This window comes from Balaenoptera physalus (assembly GCF_965194825.1).
Source record: "Balaenoptera physalus genome assembly, chromosome: 9".
Lineage (NCBI taxonomy): Eukaryota > Metazoa > Chordata > Mammalia > Artiodactyla > Balaenopteridae > Balaenoptera > Balaenoptera physalus.
Window position 1 is genome coordinate 36,699,185 of NC_138888.1, and position 17,855 is coordinate 36,717,039.

The window sequence follows — 17,855 nt, forward strand, 5'->3', positions numbered from 1 at the left end:
TTACCTCGTGTCAGGCACTTTGCAATAAAATCAAGCACAGAGGACGCCCTCTGATTACTTGGCCTGGAAAGAAAAATACCATATTCACATACTTAGGAGTCACTTCGTAGGATGGGCTACTGTCTCCAGATGGTTCATGTCATCCATCAGGGTTGGTGGTTAATACTTTCGATGTTTAAGAGTAACACCACATTCGGAGGGTTTCACTCCTTTATGTACCAACTACAGAGGCAAACCCAGAGGCAGAGGCAAAAACAAACAAACACTCTCTTAGGTGAGGGCCATAATAAATATGAACTTGTGTTAACAGTGTTAACACAATGTTTCGAGAGAATTAGTAAAATAAGGCAGGGATGCTAAAGAAAATGATACAGACACGTATTCTACGGAGGATGGGGGGGAGCGGAGTAGAGGAGGGACGAATAGTTAAATAAAAGCTTCAACCTTGGGGTTTTTTTTTTTTGACCAATCATAGCATGTTATCCAAAATCATAATTAATTTTTACTAGAAGGGCAATTTTGCTATTTATGAGAAATGCCTGTTGCCAGTATGGAAGCCTACTTGGGATACTACATTACATGTGGAAGGCTCCATGAGTTTCTAGAATCTCAACCAAGAATGGCCCCTAGAGATGACACCACAACTGAGTGTGGCTTGCTAATGAAAATAGGAGGACCGAGTGTTCCATGCAGAGGAAACAGCGTGGAGAAGAAAAATCATATGCAGCGCATGTGCAGGAAGTGACAAACAGTTTTATGGTACCAACATAGAGATTCTGAACTTGGGGTCCATAAACAACGACATGTAGGCAAAATGGTGTGTTTAGTGTGTGATGAGACCATGAACTTTCATCAGATTTTTTTAAAGGGTCCACGATTGGGGATGGGGAGGTAAGTTAAGAACAACTGTGAGTCAAATGCATGACAGGGAGGGGCAGGGGACAAGAGATGAATTCCTCAGGGCCCAGGAGACCAGGCTAAGTAAGATTCACGGAGGACTCCTTCCTGCGCAGGATGGGAATCCTTTAGAAGGTTGAAAAGGGAAGTTTAGAAGGAAGACTGGCTGAAATGTAGGGGAAAGTAAAGTGCAGGCAACAGTCCAAAGCATCTGAGGAGCCATAAAGAACAGTGGGAATGGAGAGAAGGCAATTAGAGAAATGATTAGGTGATCAAAGGAGCAGGCTGAATGTTCACATTTGCTTGTATGTGCACAAAATGTCACTGGAGGATTCTCAATTAACTGATAACTCCGGTTGCCAGTGGACAGGGGAAGCATGTAACTAGGAAAGAGGATGAGAGGGAATCCTTTCAGTGTTTACCCATTTGTACCTTTTGAATCACATGAAGGTATTGCCTACTACAAAAATAAAACTTTTTTTAAAAAAGACTTTTAAATCTTTAAAAAGATTTAAAAAGAATCATTACCGGAATGATATGCCTCTGTGTAAAACTTTGCCCACATCTCTCTCCAAATCCCCTCCTCAATGTTCCAAGTTGCACTTTTGAATTCAGATTATTTTTACCTCAAAAGCTCCTGGACTGCACCGATCACTATCCCTTGAGAAGGGCCAGTCTCTCTGTGGACCGGGGTGATAAATGTATGAAAATGAAGTTGACACCATACAGATGTAAATAACTATTTACGTGGTTAAATTCAACCAACTTAACAGGTAGTTGTCAAAATACCAGAATGAAGAAAGTCTGATCAATTAACTCAGGGAGCTCAATCTTTTAAATTTTATGGTGAATAAAAGAGGCTCTAGGAAGAATCTCTATGATTTATTAAAACAAAGATGAATCAAATAAATTACTGATGTGAAAGAGGTCAGATGTGAGGTCCAGTGTGGTGAGTGTTAAGCTAATTTAGGCTAGCCTTTTGGCTAAAAATGACTTTTTTTTTTTTTTTTAATTAAATAGAATGAATCTCCTGGTCAATCCAGAACTGACTTAAACTGAATGGTTTTACCAATCTTAAATCAGTCAATAGTAGACATAAATTTAATAGTTAAAAAAAAGTGGATCTTAGTTTTGCAAAACTATGTAACATTGTTTTCCAAAACATTTCCATTGTTTTCTATATAAGCGTAAATATACTAAACTTGCAATATTTGTTCAAAGCATATTTAATGGACCCTATTAAACTTGTTAATCAAAACATACTGTATCCATAGATCAATTCTGCACATGTTTCCATTTATTGGTTTCATGTTTTATATTTTTCCTTGTTCTACAAAAGATGTGAGTCAGCTTAATAAATTCAATAAAATGGGAAAATATACTTAGATTAAAAATATCAGAAGAAAAAAAAACAATGTAGAACAGAAATTCAAAACCAAAGGGAAAGTTAGAACATCAATAATAGGCCATAGGTTTTTACAGGGTTATTAAAATTAAGTTGTAAATTTGACTCTGTGTTTCCTAGTTGCCAAATCAGAAAGGGAAATATAATCGACTATCTAATTCTATTTTTGCATGATGAAAAATGGACGCTCCATAACTGTTCAGGGGAAGTAAAGCTTTTCTCTGGCATTTAGAGTTGAATGGAATTTCTTGCAAGAGTCTTCAAGCAGGAGCTGTAGAAGGAACTATTATCTTAATAACCACATCTCTTAAGTAACATAACAGTAGGTTTCTTGTGACTGTCTTTATTAATAGAATGCTTCAGTGTGAGCACAATTTGGGGGGAGGGGTGCAAAGGATGCAAAACAAGGTAACCAAAGTATACAGTTTCTGAAGATCTGGCTAGACTCCTGGCATAACACCTAGAATCGGAGGGGCATGGGTGGACATTATGGCCTTTGTTCAGCCAACTCTCTATAAACATTCTTTCAATTAAGCTTCTGGTCAAATTTATGAGCAGACAATTCATTGTCTCTGGCATTCTTTGCCATTTTTAAAGGGAGGTTAGTATACAACAATTATTCTTCATCCACTAGTTCCCTGTATTTGAAATTCCAGGTTATACAAATTTTCTTTTCTATACTTTTTCTGCAACCATAACAATTTTGGTTCTAACATATGTGAAATTGAGTGGATCTTACTGGATATAAACAACAACAACAAAAATCATGGGCTGGGACAAAAAACGGTGGGATAAAAAAGGGACAGTAAGGGACATTTAGCGAGGAAGGGATAGGGGGTTTGGTAATAAAACCTTAGGAAAGATATAGAAAAGTAAGATAGAGTAAATCTAGGTCTTAGGATTTCATTCCAGTGGTGCATGTGGAGTCAGGGTACTGGGGGGCTCACTTGTCAGGACCCAAGTAGTGAGTCATTCAATTGCAGGGGCGCTGTGCATTTGGATGCAGGACACACACAGAAAAATGCCTCTTCCATTCTGACATTAGGAACTGATTTCAAGGTCAAGAGTGCTAGCACAGTCAAGCGCTCAACTTCTCTTTGTCAAATGAACAAATAAGTGTTTATTATCTGCAACAAAGTAAAGAGAGTTTACTATAACCGTAGGGGAGGGCTCTTTTGAGAAGTTTAAAGTGAGCAAGGAAGAACAATATAAATTAACAGCTCAATATCCTTGACTACAAATATAAGATGTGTAAAATGTAATTATCTCTATTTCATGGGAGAATTTTTGCTCTGTTTGAATAAATCATAACATATTTTTCATAAGCTCCCTCCCACTGCTGGTTCCCCCAATCTCACTACCTTTTACATAAAAGTGTTATTTCCTCACCATCTAGGAAGAGCCCAAGTAGGCTGGAGAAGCAATAGTAATAAACTAGGGCTTAACATAGTTTTGTGAAAATAAGTCTTTTGGGTAATACGTAGTAAGGATGGTGAAGAGGTATTAAAATGACAAAAGAGAAAGAAAGAAAATAAGTGACTGGACCACTCCCAGATAATTCTGGGAGTTAAACAAAGTGACTGAAAAAAGGTTAATACTGACTCAGAAAACTTACGTAACAGGAAAATAAAAACAAAACAGGAAATATTGTATCACAGTGCAAAAATAAAGCAAGTGAAATGTGATGCAGTTATCCTTGATTATTTCAAGATAACATAAGATTTAAAAGCAGAGAGGCACCAAACCTTCCAAACCTGCAATGTCACAACCACCCTGGGTGTCAAACTTGAAAACCGATATGTTTATATACTGAGGAAAACCATGCAGTTGAAAATGTGTATCTATACCATGTATTTTGAATCATTTAGGAATCACAGACACTTCTAAATGCTTTATTTCCACTTTTACCTGTAATAAATACATTATAATTAGGTCAGCCACAACAACTCAACTCTAAAATGAGTTAATATGTCACTTATTAACCAAATCATTATTACCTCTGGAGTAACCTAGAATTTCCTTTAAACATGAATTGTACTTTTTAATTGTGTTTTAGAGTTTAATTAAAATAAGTTTGATTACCAATTAGAAAAAAAAATTGCAAGCTTAGAAATGAAATTAACTTATATTAAGAGTTGGGGAGAATTACCTTATTTAATAACACATTAAAGAAGGAAAACATATGGTCCTAAAAATGTCAAAATTCAACTTAAATGCTGGGATAACCGAATTTGACTATTTATACAAAGAAGTAATTTTTAAAATCCAGTTAAACTTCAACGGCCACAGGACAAACACATTTTAATCCTAGACTGTCTTTAGATGAAGCTTGAAACACAGTTCATTCAACAAATAACTAATGAGCGCCCACTATTCATCAGACTAGGGGATTACAGGACTGAACAAGACGAAGACTCTGTCCTCCTGGAGTTTACACCGGTTCATTTTCCAAAGCTCTAAACCTTAATACGTTAATAAAATTGGCGCTTACAATGATCCACTTTCCAAAACTCTAAACCTTATTGCTTAATACGAAATTTAAAAATGATGGCCTGTGAAGAGATAATCTTGCCAAAAGCTCTGATGTATGAACTTTACACTTGGGAGAGGAGAAAGAATTTATAACCAGCTTCTCAGAAATACAGACCTTATTAACATCTAGTTGAAAGCTAGGCTGCGCCCAAGGCTGCCTCTGCTGGCCGACTCCGTGCACCCTTCCAGCAGATTCTCAACTCCCTACACCTGTATCAAACTTGCCACGCTCTTCACGAAAGCCGAAGGCTCCCAAGTAGGCAGCACGAGAATTCCTCAGCCTCATCTATCTCTTGAATATTTGACTCCTAGAGGAGCCTTCTCTAACTGGCCCTAAAATGTTGACTGTAAGGGTTGGAGACATCAATTTTATATATCAGCCAGCCAACTCTGAAATACACAAAAATCCACAGCGACTTCTCTATGCTGCTGAAATAACGCTGTGCGTGGCTACATATTGAGAGAAAACAGGAAGAACGCATCTGTTCATCAAGCCGAAAAAATACGGTGACATATTTCCACCTGAGCTGCTGAAAATTCAACGGTATTTCCCCCTTCACCCCCCAGGAATCCACACAGCAACCCATCCTCCCCGCCCCTGCCCGAAGAGCGCACCCCACCGGGCCCTGGGTGTGGGCGGGGAAGGGTCAAGCTCTCCTTCGCCACAGCTGGGCCTCCCGGGCTCAAGAAGAGGCTGTCAGGTTAACAGGGGGCTGCGCCCAACGCCATTAGGACACCTCCGAGGGCTGCACCGAGCTCCAGCGGGAGGCAAGTTTGGCGGGTCCTGGCCCCGGCCCCCCGCCCCTACCCAGCGGCAGCATCAGCAGCGGGAGGCTGCGAGGGCTAGTCCCCGCCTCACCTACTTACCTACAGGGCGGGGGCGCCAGCTCTTCGGGTCCGGGAGAAAGGCAGCCGGCGCACGCATTTCTGGGAGCGGTGGCCTCTGCCGCTCGGCGCCTGGGAGCGCATCCTCCAGGGTGGGTGGGAGGAGGGGTCGGGGGAGGACCTTGCGGTGACGCGATGCTGGGGCAGGAGGGAGGAGCGCCCAGGAGCGCGCCCCGGGGGACCGGCGTCCGGTGCTACTGGACGCGGCCGCCGCCGGGACTCCTCAGGCCTTTCCCCAGGCGCGGTGCCTAGCCAACCCTGCAGATGCACCCGCGGTCAGGACATCGGCCAGGACAGGCTGCCGGGCCCGGCCGGAGGCGGGGAGCTGCGGGTGGCGCGACGCGGGGCAGACGCCCACCTCTAGCTCCGCCCGGCCCGCGCCACGCTCTGCGCTCCTCCGCTGCGGCGGGGGCCGGGGAGCTCGGCGGCTCCGCTCGGCCGCTCGGGCTGCAGCTGCGGCATCCTCCCTGCCCCGGCGACCTCCGAGCCGGCGGTCTGGGCAGCCGCGCCACTCCCTGGCGGCTGCAGCCTCCGCTGCCCCGGCGCAGCCCCAGCCCGAGCCCGGCGGCTCCGCCCCGGAGAGCTGCGCGCGAGGCCTCCGCAGGCCTCAGCCCTTTGTGACGCTTCCAGGGAGCGAGCTCGTTGCGACTCCGGCGGCCGGACGCCCGGCGGCTAAGCCTGGGAGGGTCTTCTTACCTCTCCCCGGGCTGCATCTCCTACAGCTGGCTCGCTGTGGCCACCACTATTCGTGGGAATAAGGCTCTGAGAGCAGAGCTGGAGTTAAAAGAGTGTCTCCCCGAGCTTTAAAACCTTGAGTTTCCTTCCAGTTCGGAGACCACTGGTCACAATAAATTCATCCTTCTGTCCTTTCCGGCGTTGTGTTTCTCAAAGGGGCCCACCATCTCCTCCCCCCTCCCGCTCCCATCCTAGGCACAGCATCCCGGATGCTGCCAAGTTGCTATCATTACAGCAATAGGGACGTAGCAATTGAGCCCTCCAGGACGACTCTTGGCAAAGACCCGAGAGAGCCTGGGTTGGGAAGATTTGCATCAGCTGCTGGGCAGTGCCTGTGAACTTCCCATCCCCATCTGGGAGCTGTTCCTCCTACGGTCCCATGACCAGCACTGCAAGATGACTAGGAGGATTTGGCCGTGAGGTTTTACCCTTACGCACAGAAAAAAACTTCATGGTGGAGCCTGCAGCTGGTGCGATAACATTGGTGTGTCAGAGGCCAGACACAGGCACACTAGATAGCGGCCTCCTCTGGCTCGTTGATGCTGCTTAAGCTGTAACAGCCTCTCGTGGAAGACTGAGCGAAGCATTTAACAGTGATGGCTTTGGGATTTCAGTTGCAAGTGGTCATGCTATATTATCTTGCAAAATATGGAATAATCGCCCATGATATACTGAGCATGTATAAAATTGGACCTCAGGTTTACATCTTTTTGGTTTGAATGTGAAGAACTGGGTATTTTACTCTTTTTTCTTTAGGCATTCATTATGCTATCTGCAAATTATTTCCAAGGGAAAATTAGGCTTCTAAGGTGTAAAGAGCTGATTTCATTGAATCAGAAGAGCATGGTTTGGGATCACCAGAGAAAGTGAGCTGCTCTCACACTTCTTTGATGATTTTGAAATCTAAGATGAATTTTTTAAGAACAGGCAAAGAAGAGACATGTTCCATAGCAGTACAAACTGATAAAATTGCTAAGACTTCTTGAGATGAGTTCTTTTAAGTAAAGTGGACATCCAGTGGGGAGCAGGGTAGGAGCTGCATTGTGTATGGATCAGGAAACACAGGGCACATGACTTGGTTACTTCCAGAGACTCTGATTTGATCTAGAGCCCCAGTTTATTTTCAAAAGTACCTATTATTATTCATCATATCTAGCCCCATATTCAGAACGAATTGACTATAGGAATCTATATGTATATATGTGATGAATAAGTGACAAAACAAAGTCACTTAAAGAGAATTTGGCAGTTGCTGAGTCTCACATTTGTAAAGAGGTCTGCTTTAGACTGTAGTTTCTGCATGAAATATCCGTTGAGTTGCAATTCTTGACTGTTTCCATCCTTTCACCACCAAGAGTTCCCTTTTGTTTTTCTCTCTATGGACCCCAGATTTTGTCAAGAAAATAATTAAGCAGTGATCTTTTTTTATTAGGCAAAGATATAACTATGTGTTTTAAAAGTAGTAACCATCAATTATAAATGGTTTGTCAGCCTTTCAAAAACATTGCTTATAATTTAAGGATCCTCTTTACCATCTTCATGAACTGCTCTAGGACTGCAGGCTGTATCATATGCTTATTATAACATTTTATTACAATGAAAGTCATGGTAGAATAAAGGTTTCTGCTCTACAGTTTAAAGAGGGAGAAAATTCCCCCTTACTGATTGTTCATTTATTCTTTTTCATTAACTCAGCATTTATTGATTTGCCTAAACCTTGTCTTTATAGAGAAATCCAAAGAAATGAAACCATTTCCTTATCCTCTAGATCTGTGCTGTCCAATACAGTACCCTCTAGCCACATGTGGCCATTTAAATTTAAACTAAATTAAATTTAAAATGTAGTTTTTCATTTCACTAGCCACATTTCGAGTGCTAAAGAGCCACACGTGGCTAGAGACTACTTATTGGACAGCACGGAATAGAACATTTCCGTTATTGCAAGAAATTCTTCTGGATAGCACTGCTCTAACTAGAAGGTGAAATTTTAATTGGGAGAATAAGATATAGTATATAAAGTTATTTGGGAAATCTTAGTACACTACAGATCAAACCTCATTAGAAAGTGTACTTCTTAAGAACAGGGTAATCTCTAAGAGTTCGGGCTCTGGCTTCAGACTGCGGCTCCATCACATGCTGACCTTGGGTAAATTACTTAACCTCTGTATCTGTAAAAGGGGGATGATAATAGTACCAAATTTCAGGGTGGATATAGGGATTAAATGAGATAATCTGTGAATGATGCTTAGGCTAAAGTCTAGAACGTGACCTTCAAGAAAAGTTAGGTATTTTTATAGCAATATACATTATTATAATACAGGTTTTCTTTTTAAAAAATTGTATCCTTAGCACCCCTCACTGTACTTAGCTAATAGAAAGTGCTTGGTAAATGCTGAGTTGATGAAAAATTATAATGCTACAATGATTTTATGGATATGAGGGCCTCTATTAAAAATGAAAACTGATCTTTCTATTTCTGTTGAAGGGTAGAGGCCATTTTAGGGCAATTTAGGCAGAATTGTCATCTCACTTTTTCTGGGGTAAAGAACCCTGTATGATGAGACTTTGAGGGTAGACAGAGAGAAGCAGAAAGGCCTTCAGCTCTTAAAGGAAGAAAAGAGAGTCACTTGCCCTCCTTTTTTTTGCTCCTCAGGGCAGGAATTGGATAGTGGGAGACAACTGGATCCCTGAGTTCAGGCATCAGGTGTTCACCCAAGGGACTTCCTGGAGGAGGTGGGTAGGAATTCCACATCTTTGGGAACATCACCAAACAACAGCAACCATTATTGCAAATGTGTTCTGTATTTTTCTTACATATCTATCCAAGAATAGTTTTGTAATGAAGTATGGCTAGTATGTCTGTTTCTAACCACAGCACTGGTAACCTCTCATGAAACTGGAGTTCCAGAAACACTGGCAAATACTGCTGCAACACCTTGTCAAAATGAAAGCTCCCTGGTAAGTAATGCGCTCACAACTACAGAAAGAATTGAAACTTCTTTGGGAGTTTTCTCTGTAAAGATGTTGAAGAGATTTTTGTACTGGTTGGTGAGTTTAATCTACCAGCACCAAGAAAGTTCATTCTCTAGTGGTTAAACCCATCCTGCTTTTCCTAGCACAAAGAGAAACACACCTCCTTGCACACACCTGACGTAGGCTAGTTGAGACGCAGGAGTTCCATGGGAGGGAAACACTGATGACATCTTGGAGGTCTGTGGGGAGCCATCTTGCACCTAAAGAGGCAGAATAGAGTTCACTGTTTAATAGTGTTGAAGGCAGTAGCTCATTTTCACAACTGGGGTCATTGGTCCAGAACATCTTAGATACCATCTTGAGTTTTGAGAAGAATGTAAATAGGTTCTTTTGTGGATAGGCCTAGGTTCAGTGCTTCTCTCGGCTTGTTATGAAGAAGAGGTAGAAATCTTGTCTAAACAGGAGGTAGAAATCTCCTTGTCATTTGAAAAGAGAAAGAGCCTGCCAGAGTGTATTGAGAAAGAAATACTGACATATATAGGAACGGATTGCTGTCTCGGTGCCTGTTAGTAGGTAGAACTTATGGCTGCTTATTTGGAATAAGCCCCCCAAAATTTGTCCTTTTCTTTTATTCACAGTTAATTAAAAAGTATGTACCCTTGGACAGTTTCTGCTGCCTTATTTCTGCTAAAAATAGTCTATTCAATAGCTTGAGAATTCTTTTTTTAAAAAAATAATTTCTGAAAAACTTATTTAAATAATCTAGTGCTAAGATACAGTGCTAAGATATAATTTAAAATTTTGAAATGAATCCCTAAACTCAAAGTGATGTTAAGTGGTGATTGTTTATTGGACTTAATTTGAGTGAAAGAAAATTACAGTGCAATAAGCTGAAAAGGGAGTTTTTCGAAGGAAATAGAGATTCACCAAAAGTTGCAAAAAATGTACAGGGAAGTCCCAGGTTTTCCCCCCCGTTATCCCCCAAAGATAACATCTTGCATAACTACAGTAAATATCAAAACCAGAAAATGACATTGGTATGATCTTTAGAGCTCATTGAGATTTCACTAGTTTTACACATGTTCTTGCCTGTGTGTGTGTGTGTGTGTGATTTCTGTGCAATTTTATCATCGGTATAGATTCTTCTACCACCACCACAATAAGCTACAGCAGCGGTCCCCAACCTTTTTGGCAGCAGGGACCGGTTTCATGGAAGGCAATTTTTCCACGGACCGGGTGGGAGTGGGGGAGGGGATGGTTCAGTGGTAATGTGAGCGATGCGGGGCAATGGGGAACGGCAGATGAAGCTCCACTGCCTGCAGCTCACCTCCTGCTGTGCGGCCCAGTTCCTAACAGGGGGGTTGGGGACCCCCGAGCTACAGGACTGCTGTATCACTCCTACAAAGGTACCACACCTATTCTTTTACAGTCACCCCCATCCTCCTCCCCACCCCATCTAATTCCTGTCAGTCACTAATATGTTCTCATCTCTATCATTTAAAAAATTCTAAATAAATGGAATCATACAGTGTATAACCTTTTGGATTGGCTTTTTAAAAAAATTCAGCATAATTCCCTTGGGATCTATCCAAGTTGTTATATGTATCAATAGTTTGTTCTTTTTTTTGATAAATATTCCATGGTATGGGTGTACCACAATTTAACCATTCACCCACTAAAGGATGTTTCCGTTGTTTCCAGTTTTAGGCTATTATGAATAAAGCTACTATACACATTCATGTGCAGATTTTATGTGAACATAAATTTTCATTTTTCTGGTATAAATGCCTAAGGGTACAACTGATGGGTGCATAATTAGTTTTATAAGAAACTGCCAAACTATTTTCCAGAGTGGCTGTACATTTTACATTCCTATCAGCAAAGTATGTGCGATAACTAACATGTTTTTAATGTATTAAATGAACTTATTAAATTGAAGTATAGTCAAACGTTTCTTTTACTATCCACTACTCTACTAACTGTAATTGCTTGTTTACTTGAACCCTGCCAGACTAAACTTCAAGATCAGGCATCCTGTGCCTAACATAGTGACTTACATATAATAGACAGTCAATAAATATTTGTTCAGCAAATGAACAAATTAATGAACAGAAGAATAGCTGAGTGAGGTTGAAATCAAATTGAAAAATTAAATTGCCCATAAATTATAACTAGAACTGAATTTGAATTGGATGCCATGATTTTTCTTCCAATATGTAACATTTTCAAGTCAGAAATTGGCAGTCCATAAGGTAAGTCATTTGTGGGTCAGTTAATAAAAACTAAATGCCAATTATGTGGCACCAAGGTTATTTGTTGTAGTACTTTGGTAACAGCAAAAAATTGAAAATAATCTGAATGACCAATGATATAAAACTACTTTAATAAAATCTCTATACAGTGGAATATCATGCAGTTATCAGAAATAATGAAAAAACTCTTTATGTAAAGAATGGACATGCTTCAAAAGAAATTAATTTAAAAAAAGGTTACAGAAGAGTATGTAGAGTAATGCCCCTTCTCATGTAAAATTTTAAACAAGGAAATTAAAAGAGAAAAGATACATGCGTAAAGATGTTAATTCTCCATAAATCAGTTTATAAAGTAGAGGGTGTGCCTGCACCATCTTATGCTAGAAAGTAAAGAAATGCTCAAAAATTTATAGGGACATGTCAAAAGAATACAGGAGCCAGCTTAAAGGGACTCCTTCTGGCCATATTTGGAACAATTTAAGTATTAATAATGACAGCAGTAGATTATAACACATTGACTAAAACCACACAAAAAAAGAATATGAGTCCAAACTGATATTTTAAAATTAAATAAAGAATAAAAAGAGGGAGGACAGAAAGGAAAGTTCTTTACACGTGAATGATAAAATAACACCGTTTTGCAGTCAACATAATAGTAATTGATTCAGGCAAGCATCATCGGTGGATGCTAAAACCATTGGGCGAAACTTTGCGGAGGAACAGAAAATTCATACATTTTCAAAGTATTACTTCCATGGGTGATATTTGCTTTTTTTTTTTTTGGTATTTGTTAATTACAAGTGTAAAGGGTAACTTTACAATGGAGGAATATGGCAGACACCTTCACCGAATGATCAGACTTACTGTGTTTGTTTCCTATTGGTGCTGTAAAAAAATCACCACAAACTTAGTGGCTTACAACAGCACAAATTTATTATCTTACGGTTCTGTAGTCCAGAATTCTGACATGGGTCAGAATCTAGGTGTTGGCAGAGCTGCTTTCTTTCTGGAGGCGCTGAAGAGAACATTTTCCTTGCCTTTTTCAGTTTCTAGAGGCTCCTTGAATTCCTTAGCTCATGGTCCCCTTCCTCCATCTTCAAAGCCAGTTAAAGGCTGGTAGAGTCTTCCTGGGATCACATCACTGGGACTCCAACTCTCCAGTCTCCCTCCTTGACTGAAAAGGACCCGTGTGATGATTTCTGGCCCACCCAGATAATCCAGGATAATCTCTTTCTCAAAATCCTTAATTTAAACACATCTGCAAAATTCCTACTGCCACGTGAAGTAATATTCATATATTCTGGAGATTAGGACAGGTACAATCTCTGTGGGAGCCATTATTCTGCCTACCACATTTACCATTAGAGATAACACAATACATCAGCATTATTCGAATTATGATATAATGCACTGAGAAGGACATATCACTTAAGGTAGTTTTCCTGACAAAAGAAATATTTGTCTAAATTGAGGGACTTTCTGAAGCAAATGTCCTCCACTATTCAATGCTGTAAAAAAAAAAAAAAATTGGGTAATTGTTTCAGATTAAGGAGACTACAGAAACTTGGCAATTAAATGCAGTGTATAATCCTTGAATGGATCCTGGATAAAAATGAAAAAGTATAAAAGGTGTTAGGACAATTGAAAAATTTGACTATGAACTGTATCATAAATAATATTGTATTAAATTTAAATTTTCTAAGTGTGATAATTGTATTGCTTGTTTTTAGGAAATATATGGTATAGTTTTTCGAAGTAAAGTATCATGGTGTCTGCAACTAACCTCAAATGGTTCAGAAAAAAGATCAAGAGAAAGCAAATATGGCAAAATATTGACAACTGGTGAATCTAGATTAGTACTATAAAATAGAAATATAATGCAAGCCATATATATATATATATCAATAATTTAAAATATTCTAGTAGCTAGGTTAAAAACAAAAAAAGAAAGTGAAATTAATTTTAATATTTTAACTCATATTCAATTAGCATTTAAAATTTACTCAATGTAAAAATTATTAATGAGATATTTTACATTCTTTTTTTTCCATACTAAGGCTTAAAAATCCAGTATGCATGCAACACTTATAGAACACCTAAACTCTTACTAGCCACACTTCAGTGCACAAAAGTCACACGGTGGATGCTGGTACTACTAAATTAACACAGGTCTAGATGAAGGGTGTATGTGTGTTCATTGTTCTATACTTGGAGTTTTCTGTAGGTTTGGAATGTTTCAAGATAAAAAGTTGGGGGAAAAGGAAATAGATATTTCTAGGAAATAAAAAAATAAAATAAAATTTAAAATAGCATAGACAATTTCTAGGAGGATACAGAAGAAACTGGTCAACTCTGGGAAGAAGAAATGAAGAGTGATAAAAGAGTGATGGTTCTCGCTGTACCCTTTCGTACCTCTTGTACAAGACTGTGACTAAACCTATTAGAACAAATTTAAATTATTCTGAAAGTAATATCTACTTTATCTTTTAATTCAAAACCAGATGCTCTTTCATGCTAAGCTCTGAAAACCCCCAGTTGAGAGGTAGACGCTCCACCTACTGCACTCGAGTTCCTAAAAATTCCTTGATATATAGGAAAGGGGTGTGGGTCCCACCTAAAATATAGTAATTGTTTAGAAATTTCTTCTGGTGATGTTTCCATCTTTACTTATTAGTCTTAATAAGTCATTTTAATCTTCCTGTTTGCATATTATTAAATAATTTTAGATAAGTTTTATCAGTAATCTAAACTCCATTTCTGAGTTGCTGAAAACAAGAAAAAAAATTCTAGCTCAGGCTCACCTAAATTCTAGGTGATGGACGAAGGCTGTAATTCACAATGGCGCCGGAGGTTGTGCGCAAGTTCATTACAAATTTATATCTGCTTTACTTAAGCCTCCTTCCATCTTGCAGCGGAGCGGGGTCTCTAGGGTTACATTTGTCCAACTGTAACGGTTGGCGCTTTCAAAGCTGAGTTACATCCTATTGTCTTCTGCTCGTATTTCATGAGGGCTTCCGAACTGAGGCTGGGCTGGAAGGTTTCTTGACTCCTTTGGTAATTGCATCATTTCCTGGCCGTTTCTCATACATAATGCGGAGAAGGGAAGCACTTGCCCAGATAATAACAGTTTGAAAAACAGGAGGATAATGGAAACAGTGCGTTTTAACGGTTTACTCCGATCCGGGTGCAGATGCCCTGGTTCTTCACTAAGCAAATTACCCACAGCCCTCCCCGCTTCGTTAATCTGACTCTCAAATAAGTAAATTAAGTAGTCGCGTCCTAAAGGCCACGAGGCCCTTCATCACCCGCACTTACACAGTATCTGCTCTGTTCAAGCTCTACACCGGGAAACGCTCTCCGCCCGTGGCAATCTTACCGTTAGATTTAGTAAAATGTTTAGTGGGATTTAACATCTGCGTGAGAGGGAAAGACAGAAAGACATACACAGAGAAAGAGGTTAGATTTAGAAAGAGCAGCTACATGATTGAGAAAATGATAAAGCAAATTGCAAGGTTCTGGACAGTACTTTAACATTGTCTAGGTATAGATATTTACATGTTACATAATTAGGATGAAATCCCAGGACGTCTTTTCCAGCACGGCAGTCGGAAGAGGATTCGATTATGGAGGATCCAGCCTTTCCCCTTAGGAGCCGCCGCGGAGATCGCCTGAGAGCGCAGAGCGTTTGCCGGGTTTAGGCAAGTGAAGAAATTCTTCATTTCTTCTTCCTAGAGTTAACCAGTGTCAACAGTTTCTCCCGTATCCTCCTAGAAATTGTCTATGCTATTTTAATTTTATTTTTTATTTCCTAGAAGTATCTATTTCTTTTTTCCTCAACTTTTTATCTTGAAACATTGCAAACCTACAGAAACCCAAAACAGGAACGAAGTGGGCAGGGCTTAGCGGCAACAATCTTTTTTTCTATTGGCCAGGTTTACGTGGCGATTTCTGAAGACACAAATAAATCGAGAGAAAGAAGCTACCAAGTTCCCTGGTGGTCTAGTGGTTAGGATTCGGCGCTCTCACCGCCGCGGCCCGGGTTCGATTCCCGGTCAGGGAAACTAATTTTCTTGCTTGCAAATGTGTTATGATGGTTGTTACCAATTTTTTTCTATTATAAAAATTCAATTAGCTTTAAATATTATTGAACGTAAGATTTAAAATACGCCATACCTTTTTACAGATATTTGCAATCAAATAAACAACAAAATGATCCCTGATTCTAAAGTACTCTAAATACAACTAAGTCACTTATAAATTTGCATTTTCCACCTTTGAAAATAATTTGGATGTGTATACAAGCATTACTTTATTGAGCCTTTGTTAATCTGGAGCTTCGTTTGACTAATAAGAGGAGGAAAATAATTTTAGGAGGGATTATACCTATTTTGCATCGTGCTGAGAGTCAAGTTTCATATATTCAGATTATGTGCTTTGTAGATTGCGTATGTTGGAGCTGTTCTTATCCGGTTCTTCTTTATGAATCTAAGATCTTTTCTGAGATATATTGTTGGTTAATTATCAAGTAGCTGCTTTATATTTTCTGTTACTAACGCACTGTAGTAATTACTTTACCTGTTGTATTTTAACTTTTCTCAAAGACCTTCACGCAAATACGGCAAATTTCTTGCATCCAGTGTGTCGATTCCCTGTAGGTTAATCATATAGGTCTTTCAAAAATAGTTAAGTATCATTTGGAATTCTTACATTCAGGGCAAAGAAGGACTCTGGGAATTCCCCAAAAGAGAATATGGAAATGTTGGAGTCAAAAAGAAGATAAAATGGTGCTATATAGACATTACATTTATTTTAATCCTGAAATTTCAAAATCATTCTAACCTTTGCTAACTTTTAAGCTACTGGGTTTTTTTGACCATTTCATTTTAAGCCTGAAATTTCACAAAAGCATAGAAATAAACTAAGAGCTTAATTACAGCTCCTGTGGCTTTGTCTTACTTTCCTTTTAGCTGTGCTGAGACTAGTTTGGAAGAGGAAAAGGAAGAGTATTTATTAATGGTCCAGGGGGTAGGAAAAAGCAGAAGTGTTTAAGGAGTCTTTCACTGAGGAATTAAGACAGAAATATATTTGTTATTATTATTGCCATTAACAAAAACAAAGGCACCATTCCTTGACTATTTGCTATGTGGTAAGTACTTCAAATAATTGAAATATGTAATGAGGGAAGGGAGAAAGAAGTGGATATGAGAATGAAAATAGGACTGGAAAACTGGTTCCCAAAATAACCTAGAGGCTAGCAGGATTTGGAAAGCCTGAGAAAGTGGGAATGGGCATTTAATCTTAGGGGATCCAGGATGACCAAGGCCTGGGCATCCAGGATGGTTGTACCAGGCTGGCTATAGAAGGGCACCTGTGCTAGGGAACAGTGCAGGTCCAGGTAAGACAGGTTAGTGCAGCCAGATTATGGAGGACCTTAAGACAATCTATGGAGTTACAAAGGGAATGCAAGAAGCCTTGGTATTTAACAGGATAGAAAAGCTTAAGAATAATAGGGAAGAATCAGTAATGACACTGTGAGTTGTGTTCTATGTGGTTAGTAAAGTTGGAGTGGCACGAAAAGTGGTAGGGAGGTTGAGGTGGGGAAACAGACTTGGGACAGAAGTTAAGTTCGGTTGGATCCCAGCTGTGGCAGCACAGGTAAATGGTGGTTGGAAATACTGGATGGAACTTAGGAAGGTAGGGATTTTGGAGCTATTAGCTTAGAAGTTTGAGAAGATGTGAGCTCTCTCAAAAAGAGAATCTAGAAAAAGGACAGAAGACCAAGGAATAAACCAAGGTGAGAATATATTGTAGGAGAATGGGAAGAAGTAGAATAACTATAAAGAAAACAGCAAAGGAGCAATAAGAGAGTTTATAACCAGATCAGAGAAATTCAAGAAGGAAGTAGCAGTGAAGAGAATAGGATATTGTAAAAAGGTCAAGGAGAAGATGAAGGAGAGTAAGTAAAGATGCGTGGTGAGACACGGCTGTTGGGTTCAGAATAGACCAGTGGAAGCCAGACCACAGTAAGCAACTCTGTCTAGGAGGCCATAGCTTTAAACATGACTCTACGTGCTGAGGGTCTGGACTAGTGTGAGAAAGAGACAGCAAACCTATCAATAACTAGATATTGCAGAAGAGCAAATATGGAGAAGAAAAAGAGGTCTTAGGAAGGCAAA

The 17,855-nt window shown here is 39.8% G+C and overlaps 1 protein-coding gene across 11 annotated transcripts in view; it reads right to left on the reverse strand.

The window, feature by feature from the left end:
* Positions 1-16,964, reverse strand: part of NCOA7 (nuclear receptor coactivator 7) — a 154,524-nt gene extending 137,560 nt beyond the window's left edge. For 2 of the 11 annotated variants that reach the window (XM_082474560.1, XM_082474551.1), the window contains exon 1: positions 5,702-6,383. The gene's annotated coding sequence lies outside the window, so the exon portion shown is untranslated. The other 9 variants (XM_082474556.1, XM_082474557.1, XM_082474555.1 and 6 more) reach the window with 9 other exon arrangements.
* Between the last annotated feature and the right edge of the window lie 891 nt (positions 16,965-17,855).